Source organism: Mus pahari, chromosome 7 (genome assembly GCF_900095145.1).
Source record: "Mus pahari chromosome 7, PAHARI_EIJ_v1.1, whole genome shotgun sequence".
Taxonomy (NCBI): Eukaryota; Metazoa; Chordata; class Mammalia; order Rodentia; family Muridae; genus Mus; species Mus pahari.
The window spans coordinates 63,329,863-63,339,094 of NC_034596.1; the positions used below are offsets into that span (position 1 = coordinate 63,329,863).

The 9,232-nt window shown below is 41.8% G+C and overlaps 1 pseudogene; it reads right to left on the bottom strand.

Annotated features, from left to right (window-relative positions):
- Positions 1–2,753: 2,753 nt before the first annotated feature.
- Positions 2,754–9,232, bottom strand: part of LOC110324042 — a 60,352-nt pseudogene continuing 53,873 nt past the window's right edge.

Genomic DNA, 9,232 nt, shown 5'->3' on the forward strand with positions numbered 1-9,232 from the left:
CCCAAAAAATATTGTAAGGCTAAAGGATACAGAGTTCAAAATAACAGGTACATTGCTTCTAGAGAATCATAGATTCGAACAAGCAGGTTCTGGTTACTGTGAGCTACAAAGGCTTCTAGGCTCTTGCAACCTCTATGGAAAGTGTGGGGAGCCGTCCTCACAATCACCATGGCAAGCTGGTGCTTGCATCCGGTGTTCTAACTGGTAAACAAGCGGTCTGCGCATGTGCCGGGTAAATTTCCATCCCTTGTGCCCTGCCTGTCCCGTGGCGTCATCTGGGCCGATAGTGAGCAGCCAACCAGGGAGCTACACGTCCTAGGCGGAGAACATTTCCTATATAAGGGAGATGGTTTTCCACCTCGGGGTCTCCGCTTTTGAGTAGCTTATGCATTGCCTGCAGAAGGATCCTGATGTGTCGCGTCGTTCTTGCTGGTGAGACGGTAGCGCGTCGCAGGAAAGGACAAACATTGATCAAAGGATTGTCAGTCTAAGTCATAAGGAGGTAACCTCTTGCCATTGGGAACCAAATCAAGGTGTGAATTAGTCAGATAAGGCTAGAGCCTGTGATTGGGCAGTGGAAAAAGAAGGTGGAGCAGAGAGTTTTAGAGCAGGGACAGAGAGATGGAGAGAAGGAGAGGAGATGGGTCTGTGGAGAGGAGATGGATCTGGTGGATATGGTTCTTCCTCCATCTTCTTTCCATCTGTCTCCAACTGTCTCAGTTTGTCTGTCTCTCTTTGGAGGAAGGACACAATAGTCATGTAAGGCCTTGGGAAGAGCTAGGGCCTGCAGCCTTGGGCAGGTGGCCAAAGATGTTTTGCAGAGGCTGGTGGAGCAAGCCACTAAGTTTAGGGCAGGAGGAGAAACTAGATAATAATAAATTGATAAGGCACACCTTTCCAGGTGGGAGTTACCTTTGCCTAGTAATTGTGCCTAGTAGGCAAGTTATAAAGCAATAGAGCTGTCCCTGTCTTTTGTCCATGGTTTCAAGGGTCTTAGAGGGGATGCAGGAACAAAAACTGATCAGTTTCCTCTCCTGCTGGGAAAAACGCCCATCACAGAAGAATTTGGGGATCAAATATGACTTCAACATGGGAGGCCTGGCTTCTACAATGGTTTAGGCAAAAGGGCCTTTGAAGTAATTCTGGCCAGGCTTTCAATACACAAGACCTCTGGAAGTAAGTGTGGAATGAGCTAAAAGAAGCCTCCATTTCTGTCTTGCTCTGGTGGTTATTTTAGGGCTCATCTCCTGACAACCCAAACCTATGGTGCTGGAAGTCTCCAGGATGGAAAGCATCCCGCAAAGGATGACCTTTCTTGGCATCTACTGTCACAAACTCAATGACCTCTGACTTTTGAATGTTTTTGAATACCCAAATGAGATAGCTTTTAACAATGAGAGATCACATTTGGCAACGGAAACTAATTATTCACAGCTAATTTTGCTTTCTTTTTCCTCCAGGAAGATATTGTGAGTCTATCTGTTAAAGTAAAACTGAATAGAAGAACCAGGTAAGCTGATGAAGGGGAAGAGAGACAAATAGCTTTCTTTTTGTATATAAATGATTAAAACATTCCAATTTAATGATTTTGAAAAAGCAAACGTAAAATGATTTGGGCTTATAAAACCAGAATTGACAATTATCTGTGACTAGTCAAAATGATAAATCATAGAAACCTCTTGATTACATATCTAAAGTAATTCTAATGTTGGTTACAGAGTCACTGTCCCACTCCCCAGGAAGAGTCCAGCTGCTGACCATCTCCACCCCCACCCTACTCGGGTGCCTCTCCTTCCCAAACCGTGCTTCCATACTCCAGCCACACCACATCTCCCTTCTGCGAAGCTCAGAAAGATGGCACATATTGCCCTGGTTCCTACCTGTAGCCAAGACAAAGTTTTTCTGAACAAGGCTCGATGTTTAATTCTTAAGACCGAATATAAAGGGGGGAACCTATCCCCCTCTTTGCCAGGATCTTGTCAGGAAGACAAGCTCAGCTGCTCAGCAGGTAGTGACTTCTTGCTTGAAGTGGCAGATGTGGCAGGACAATAGACTTTACCTAGGTGGGAAGACTCTACCCTAGATGGGCTAGCCAGCTATGGCAAACAAAATCTGACTTAGACTGCTCAAGGATGGGGGAAGGGCACACTTAACAACTGCCTTCCTTTTTAAGAACCCTGGCTCCCAGCACCAAGACATCCAATCTTCAGCCTCCACAGGTGGTCTTCTCTTGGCTCCATTCCAACAGGACAAGTCCTCCTCAGAAAGGAACTCTAGGTAAGGCCACAGCTGTCTTGTGCTAAGCCCTGCCTATGCCAGTTCCAGCCAAGCTCCAGCTGTCTAGCACCTCTGCATCCAGAGTTCCACTGTTCTATCTTCCTCTTTTAACATCTGCACCAGGACATCTGAGCATCCTTAGGTCTTCCTGTCTTGCACAATCCTTCACTGACAACTCCAGGACTACAACGGCCACTACACACTGGAAATTTGATTTTTTTTTTTTTCTCTCCATTTTTACCTAATGCAACAGAACAGAATGTCTTCTGGGAGCCAGGACACACACCAGAGATTTGTCTCTCCATACTCCCTGTCTCCTAACAGACGTTACTATGCTGCAAAGTTCAGGTGGAACCCACAGCATCTGACAACACCACACCTGAAGGAAGGTACCAGCCCCTGTTCCTGACGGATGTATTGACACTGGACTAGAATACAGTACCACATTCTGCTTGCCACTATAACTCATTATAAACTCATGTTTTTAATTTCTCCTCTGATGAGGAATTTGCTGAATCTGTGTTTTCCAATTCAATTGGGTGCCTTTTGAGGCCACTTTGGCCATGAATGACCTTGCTGCTGTCCAGGGATGAGGGGTCAATGGGGTCCTCTCTCATTCCAGCACTTGGGGTCTCACAGGCCATTTCTGACCCACAACAATCTTTGCGTAGAAATGTCCCTGTCAGGGATGGGCTATCCTGGTCCGTGTCTTGGTGTCCTGGGGAAGAGCAGGCCACTGTCTTCCAGCTCCCCAGAGTTCTGTCCGTTGTTGGAGTATAGGGGTCTGGGGTGCAAGTGTCCATTGTTGTGGTTGGCACAGATTGTGTCAAGGCTCCTCTCCTCACTGTCATCAGACTGGGTCCTGGGACAGTTACAAGATGCACTGTTGAGAGTGGAGCCCGATGCCCTGGGGCCAGGAGAGGCTGGCAGCTCCTCAGCCTGACTGCTCAGGGCCTTGCTCAGAGCCTTTCCATTGAGCTTCTAGGTTTCAAAAGAGTGTTGTAGAGGGCCACCATTGGTGTCCTGAGAGGTGCCCTCTGGCACATCTGCCAAAGGATGGCTACTGTGCTCATGGCCTGCACCTCTGTAGGGATTTCCAGCAAAAGTCTTCCCTTTTCTTTTATTTTTTTTTTATTAGAAATTTCCTTTATTTACATTTCAAATTCTATCCTCTTTCCTAGTTTCCTCTCCTAAAGTCCCCTATACCCTCCCCGCCCCTTGCAACCCACCCACTCTGACTTCCTGGCCCTGACATTTCCCCTGTGGTGGGGCATATACTCTTTGTAAGACCAAGGGCCTTTCCTCCCATTGATGACCATCTAGACCATCCTCTGCTACATATGCAATTAGAGACACAGCTTTGCAGGGGAGAGGGGGTGTGCAGGGAAGGTACTAGTTAGTTCATATTCTTGTTCCTCCTATAGTGTTGCAGACCCCTTTAGTTCCTTGGGTACTTTCTCTAGCTCCTTCATTAGGGGCCCAGTGTTCCATCCAATAGATGACTGTGAGCATCCACTTCTGTATTTGCCAGGCACTGGCATAGCCTCACAAGAGAAAGTTATATGGGGATCCTGTGAGCAAATTCTTGCTGGAATATGCAATAGTGTCTGGGTTGGTGATTGTTTATGGGATGGATTCCTGGGTGGGGCAGTCTCTGGATGGTTCTTTCTTCCATCTAGCTCCAAACTTTGTCTCTGTAACTCTTTCCATGGATACTTTGTTCCCCATTCTAAAAAGGACCGAAGTATCCACCCTTTGGTCTTCCTCCTCCTTCATGTGTTTTGCAAATTGTATCTTGAGAGTTCTACGATTCTGGGCTACTATCCACTTATCAGTGAGTGCATATCAAGTGAGTTCTTTTGTGATTGGGTTACCTCACTCAGGATAATATCCTTCAGATAAATCCATTTGCTAGAATTTCATAAATTCATTGTTTTTAATAGCTGAGTAGCACTCCATTGTGTAAATGTACCATATTTTCTGTATCCATTCCTCTGTTGAGAGACATCTNGGTTNTTTCCAGCTTCTGGCTATTACAAATAAGGCTGCTATGAACATAGTGGAGCATGTGTCCTTATTACCAGTAGGAACATCTTCTGGGTATGTGCCCAGGAGAGGTATTGATGGATCTTCCAGTAGTACTATGTCCAATTTTCTGAGGAACAGCCAAACTGATTTTTTTTTATCTTAGTCATTCTGACTGGTGCGAGGTAGAATCTCAGGGTTGTTTAGATTTGCATTTCCCTAATGATTAATAATGTTGAACATTTTTTCAAGTGCTTCTCAGCCATTCAGTATTCCTCAGTTGAGAATTCTTTGTTTAGCTCTGTACCTCATTTTTAAATGGGGTTATTTGATCTTCTGGAGTTCCACTTCTTGAGTTTTTTGTATATATTGGATATTAGTTCCCTATCAGATTTAGGATTGGTAAAGATCCTTTCCCAATCTGTTGGTGGCCTTTTTGTCTTATTGACAGTGTCTTTTTGTCTTAGAGAAGTTGTGCAATTTTCTGAGGTCCCATTTGTTGATTCCCAATCTTACAGCACAAGCCATTGCTCTTCTGTTCAGGATTTTTTCTCCTGTGCCCATATGTTTGAGGCTTTTCCCCACTTTCTTTAAGTTTCAGTATCTCTGGTTTTATGTGGAGGTCCTTGATCCACTTAGACTTGAGCTTTGTACAAGAAAATAAGAATGGATCAATTCACATTTTTCTACATGATAACCACCAGCTGAGCCAGCACCATTTGTTGAAAATGCTGTCTTTTTACCCACTGGATGGTTTTAGCTATTTTGTCAAAGATTAAGTGATGATAGGTGTGTGGGTTCTTTTCTGGGTCTTCAATTCTATTCCATGGTTCTCTCTGTCACTGTACCAGTACCATGCAATTTTTATCTCAATTGTTCTGTAGTATATCTTGAGGTCAGGCATGGTGATTCCACCAGAGGTTCTTTTATTGAGAATAGTTTTTGCTATCCTAGGATTTTGTTATTCCAGATGAATGTACAAATTGCCATTTCTAACTCGGTGAAGAATTGAGTTGGAAGTTTGATTCCAACTGAATCTGTAGATTGCTTTTGGTAGGATAGCCATTTTTACTATGTTAATCTTGCTAATCCATGAGCATAGGAGATCTTTCCATCTTCTGAGAACCTTTGATTTCTTTCTTCAGAGAGTTGAAGTTCTTCTCATACAGATCTTAACTTCCTTAGAGTCACACCAAGGTATTTTATATTATTTGTGACTATTGTGAAAGGTGGTATTTCCCTAATTTCTTTCTCAGCCTGTTAATCCTTTGTGTAGAGAAAGATTGTTTGAGTTAATTTTATATCCAGCTACTGCACTGAAGCTGTTTATCAGGTTTAGGAGTTCTCTGGTGGACTTTTTATGGTCACTGATATATACTATCATAGCATCTGTAAAGAGTGATATTTTGACTTCTTCCTTTACAATTTGTATCACCTTGATCTCCTTTTGTTGAATTGCTATGGCTAGGACTTCAAGTACTATACTGAATTAGGTAGGGAGAAAGTGGGGAGCATTGTCTAGTCCCTGATTTTAGAGGGATTGCTTCGAGTTTCTCTCCATTTAGTTTGATGTTGGCAACTGGTTTGCTGTATATTATTTTTATTATGCTTAGATATGGACCTTGAATTCCTGATGTTTCTAAGAATTTAGCATGATTGGGTGTTGGATTTTGTCAAATGCTTTCTCAGCATCTAACAAGATGATTATGTTTTTGGCTTTTCAGTTTATATAGAGGATTACTTTGGATTTCTGTATATTTAACCATCCCTGCATCTCTGGGATGAAGCCTACTTGATCATGATAGATGTTTGTTTTGATGTGTTCTTGGATTCAGTCTGCGAGGATTTTATTGAGTATGTTTGCATCGATATTCATAAGGGTAAATGGTCTGAAGTTCTTTCTTTCTTGGGTCTTTATGTGGTTTAGGTATTGGAGTAATTGTGGCTTCACAGAATGAATTGGGTAGAGTATCTTCTGTTTCTATTTTGTGGAATAGTTTGAGGACAGTTGGAATTAGGTCTTCTTTGAAGGTCTGATAGAACTCTGCACTAAACCCATCTGTTCCTAGGCTGTCGGGCGCACCGCCTCGCCAGCAAGAATGACGCCCGACAACAGGATTCTTCTGCAGGAAAGCGTTTATTGTACAGCTTTCTTAACATGATGGAGAGGACCCCAAAGTAGGGTAAGGTGCTGCTTATATACACTTAGGGAGCTCGTGCCAGTACCTGATTAGCTTCAGCTTTGGTGCTCAATTTGCATGCCCTGAGAGTGGGCTGTGACATAGTTAGTACATGCGCACTGGTACCTTTCCGGTGGTAAACAGCCTTGTCTTGCTGACTCATACACAAGAAGTCAGCGCCATCTTTTAGGTGTGGCACAGTTCGGCTACGTTCACTGGGCCTTTTTTTTCATTGGGAGACTATTAATGACTGCTTCTAATTCTTTAGGGGATATGGGGACTGTTTAGATCATTAATCTGATCCTGATATAACTTTGGTACCTGGTATCAGTCTAGAAAATTGTCCCATTTCATCCAGATTTTCCAGTTTAGTTGAGTATAGGCTTTTGTAGTAGGATCTGATGGTGTTTTGGAATTCTTCAAGTTCTTTTCAAGTTCTGATGTTAAGTCTCCCTTTCATTTCTGATTTTGTTAATTGGGATCCTGTCCCTGTGCCCTCTAGTGTGTCTGGCTAAGGGTTTATCTATCTTGCTGATTTTTCTCAAAGAACCAGCTCCTGGTTTGGTTGATTCTTTGAGTAGTTCTTTTTGTTTCCACTTGGTTGATTTCAGCCCTGAGTTTTATTATTTCCTGCCATCTACTCCTCTTGGGTGAATTTGCTTCCTTTTGTTCTAGGTGTACCTTTAGATGTTCTGTCAAGCTGCTTCTTTATACTCTCACTAGTTTCTTTTAGGAGGTACTGAGAGCTATGAGTTTTCCTCTTAGGAATGCTTTCCTCATGCCCCATAAGTTTGGATATGATGTGGCTTCTTTTTCATTAAACTCCAAAAAGTCTTTAACTTCTTTATTTCTTCCTTGATGAAGTTATCATTGAGTAGAATATTGTTCAGCTTCCATGTGAATGTTGGCTTTCTATTATTTATGCTGTTATTGAAAATCAGCCTTAGTCCGTGGTGATCTTGATAGGAAGGATGCATGGGATAATTTAAATATTTTTGTATTTATTGAGGCTTGAGGTTTGTGACCAATTATATGGTCAATTTTGGAGAAGGTACCATGAGGCGCTAAGAAGAATGTATATCCTTTTGTTTTAGGATAAAATGTTGTTTAGATATCTGTTAAATCTATTTGTTTCATAACTTTTGTTATTGTTCATGTGTCTCTGTTTAGTTTCTGTTTCCAGGATCTGTACATTGGTGAGATTAGCGTGTTGAAATCTCCTACTATTATTGTATGAGGTGCAATGTGTGTTTTGAGCTTTACTAAAATTTCTTTAATGAATGTGAATAGCCTTGCATAAATATTCAGAATTGAGGGGTCGTCTTGGTAAATTTTACCTTTGAGTATGAAGTGCCCCTCCTTGTCTTTTTTGATAACTTTGGGTTGGAAGTCGAGTTTATTTGATATTAGAATGGCTACTCCAGCTTGTTTCTAGGGACTGTTTGCTTGGAAAATTGTTTTCCAGTCTTTTACACTGAGGTGGGGTCTTTGTCCCTGAGGTGGGTTTCCTGTATGTAACAAAATGTTGGGTCCTGTTTATGTAGCCAGTCTGTTAGTCTATGTATTTTTATTGGGGAATTGAGTCCATTGATATTAAGGAAAAGTAACTGTTGCTTCCTCTTAGAGTTGGGATTCTGTTCTTGCAGCTATCTTTTAGGTTTGTTGAAGGATTACTTTCTTGCTTTTTTTCTAGCGCGTCATTTCCCTCCTTGTGTTTTTTGAGTTTACACTTTATTATCCTTTGAAGGGCTGGATTCATGCAAAGATATTGTGTGAATTTGGTTTTGTCATGGAATACATTGGTTTTTCCATATACGGTAATTGAGAGTTTTGCTGTGGGTATAGTATAATAGCCTTGGCTGGCATTTGTGTCCTCTTGGGGTCTGTATAACAACTGTCCAGGACCTTCTGACTTTCATAGTCTCTGGTGAGAAGTCTGGTGTAATTCTAATAGGTATGCCTTTATATGTTACTTTACCTTTTTCTCTTACTGCTTTTAATATTCTATCTTTATATAGTGCATTTGTTGTTCCGATTATTATGTGTCAGTAGGAATTTCTATTCTGGTCCAGTCTATTTGGAGTTCTGTAGGCTTCTTGTATGTTCATGGGCATCTCTTTCTTTAGGTTAGGGAAGTTTTATTCTTTAATTTTGTTGAAGATATTTACTGGCCCTTTAAGTTGAAAATCTTCGTTTTTAACTATTATCCTTAGGTTTGATCTTCTCATTGTGTCCTGATTTCCTGGATGTTTGGAGCTAGGATCTTTTTGGATTTTGTATTTTCTTTGATTGTTGTGTCCATGTTCTCTATGGAATCTTCTGCACCTGAGATTCTCTCTTCNATCTCTTGAATTCTGTTGCTGATACTCGTATCTATGGTTCCTGATTTTTTTCACTATTTTTTTATATTTTTATTTTTATTATTTTCTTTACATTTCAAATGCTATCCCGAAAGTTCCCCATACCCTCCTCCTGCCCCTGCTCCCCTACCACCCACTCCTACTTCTTGACCCTGGCATTCCCCTGTGCTGGGTCATATAAAGTTTGCAAGAGCAAGGGGCCTCTCTTCCCAATGATGGCCGATTAGGTTACCTCACTAAGGATGATAACCTCCAGATACATCCATTTGCCCAAGAAATTCATAAATTCATTGTTTTTAATAGCTGAGCAGTACTCTGTCACGACTGGCCTTGATCAGCAAGAACAACCTGATGCCTGAGATCCTTCTCAACAGCACTTTATTCAGGAAC